This window comes from Phyllobates terribilis, unplaced genomic scaffold (assembly GCF_046119375.1).
Source record: "Phyllobates terribilis strain yellow unplaced genomic scaffold, ASM4611937v1 Scaffold_4251__1_contigs__length_63092, whole genome shotgun sequence".
Classification (NCBI taxonomy): Eukaryota; Metazoa; Chordata; class Amphibia; order Anura; family Dendrobatidae; genus Phyllobates; species Phyllobates terribilis.
Genome location: NW_027367003.1, coordinates 1 through 2,500, shown reverse-complemented (window position 1 = coordinate 2,500; position 2,500 = coordinate 1).

Sequence of the window (2,500 nt, the reverse complement as noted above, 5' to 3'; positions counted from 1 at the left end):
GGCTCCAAAAGTGTGGGTAAAATATATATCCCACAGGGGGAAAATTGAAAAAAAGTTGAAAAAAAAAATTTTTGGGGACTTAGAAAATTTTCACACATGTGTCAGACTTCCAGAGAGGGGAGCATGTCAGTGCGCGCATCCGATTTCAGTTCCAGAGCGATTCGCGCGATGAGTCCTTGATACTTAGTCGTTTTTGCAAAATTTCTGACTTTTTGGAAAATTTCACAATTTTGTGAAAACTTCCACAAAATGAGGTTCTAGTATGTTAGAGGGCATCCCAGGAGGGCTCCAAAAGTGTGGGTAAAATATATATCCCACAGGGGGAAAATTGAAAAAAAGTTGAAAAAAAAAATTTTTGGGGACTTAGAAAATTTTTCAACTTTTGTCAGACTTCCAGACAGGGGAGCGTGTCAGTGCGCGCATCCGATTTCAGTTCCAGAGCGATTCGCGCGATGAGTCCTTGATACTTAGTCGTTTTTGCAAAATTTCTGACTTTTTGGAAAATTTCACAATTTTGTGAAAACTTCCACAAAATGAGGTTCTAGTATGTTAGAGGGCATCCCAGGAGGGCTCCAAAAGTGTGGGTAAAATATATATCCCACAGGGGGAAAATTGAAAAAAAGTTGAAAAAAAAAATTTTTGGGGACTTAGAAAATTTTTCAACTTGTGTCAGACTTCCAGAGAGGGGAGCATGTCAGTGCGCGCATCCGATTTCAGTTCCAGAGCGATTCGCGCGATGAGTCCTTGATACTTAGTCGTTTTCAGAAGTCACAATTTTGACTTCCAGGACCCGCAAAACGTTTGTAAATTGAGCCCGCTCCCCAGTTCCAAGCGTTTTGAGGTGTCCCCGGTTGCAGTAATGCAGCCTGCCCACTAGATGTCGCAAAAGAGACAAAAAGTGAAAAAGAACCAGAATGAGGAAATTCCAGGGAGCCGAATCCGCCTGACAGTTCCAGGCGATCGGGCACTTTTTTGCATGCGTCCCTAAAGTGGGTATAGGGTGACACTCCATGCAAAGACCCAGTTTTGCACACCACCGGCAGAATATATGAGAGAGAGGTACCTCTCAGCCCCGACACATTTTGACTCATTTAAGCTGGTTTTCACCTCCGTAGGCCTGGGTATGCGTTTTGGCTATGAGTCCCTGTTCGGCTGGAGGTCTGCACCTTGGCTGAACCCAGGCTTCCGCAGCTGCGTGGGGGGACTTTTGCCGGTCGCCTATCCCAAGTCAGAGAGGTGTTCCTGGGTTGAAGTGAGCCTGGCCAGACCCCCCCGCGGGCCCTGGTTCTCCACATGGGGGCGCCGTCAAGGCTAAAATCTGGATTTTTAGGCCGAGGAGAGGCTCCATGAGGGCGGATGCTTTTGTGGCTTCGACCCCAGTGCTGTTCCACATCCAGTACCCCCCCGCAAGGGCGCCTGTACCCGAGTCGCGCTTCCAGGACTCGTGGGCACGTATCTCCCGACGACAGGGGTTTGCAGCCTCCGTACTTGGGCAAGTCCCTACATGCACCCCTGCTCTTCCTCCGATCGATCTGGCGCAGCGCTCCCGGGTGGGGAGGTGGCGCCGCTCGCTCGGCCCGGGCTTTGGAGCCCGCGCTGGCTTAAGGTGAGCGGTCCCCTTCCTCCTCTACCCCCGGGCTTCCGACACCTATCTTTGGGCGCGCATGCCGGCCTCGCCTCCCGTCTGCGGAGGTGGCCGAGCCGTGGGGAGTTTGACCCGAACCGAGCGAAGGCAGTGGTCCGACGACCCGTACGGGCGAACGGCGGGGCGCCCACCCAGCCAGGCGTGGGGGCCCGTCGTCCGAATCGCTCCCTGTGCGGGGAAGCACAGCGATCTTCTCCGAGGGCGGCCCTTTTCTTCCAGATGCGTACCCGGCCAGCGGAGGCTCGCGCTGCCCCTCGTGTCCGAAAGGGCGGCCTCCGCGGCGGTGGCGACAGCGGCGGCGGTGGGTGGCCTCTCCGCGCCACTGCCGAGCTTCGCGATTTCCAGTCTTTTCCCGAGCCCCTACGTCAGTGGGGAGGACGACAGAGGTGTGGAGGCAGGCGAAGGGGGTTCTCACCGTGCGGTGTGCCCCAGCCCGACCGTTGCCTTCCCCCTCGACCCTCGTCCTCCCAGGCGGCTCGGCCAGGGAGCAGGAGAGAGAGCGAGAGAGGGAGAGCGGAAACCCCAGAGCCAAGGGGTTAGATGGAGAACGGGAGAAGGAACGAGGGCCAAGAGGTAGGGAGTACGGTGAAAGGCCGACCTGGGATCCCCCTGCGCTCCCGCCCTGGGCGGGGAGCAGCCCTGGGAAGAAAAGCCGCTCGGGCATCCCTTTGAGGTTACGGGCGCGAGCGGGAAGAGGGACTACGCTGGAGGGCGACGCCGACACGGCCAGGCCGACGACCACCCACGCGACCTCAGCGTCGCCGGGTTAGTGCCAGAGCCGCGGCGGACCCCGACGGCCAGCCCCCCTCTCCCAATCCTCGTGCCTGTCCGCCGGTGGGTCGAGGACCCCCCGCG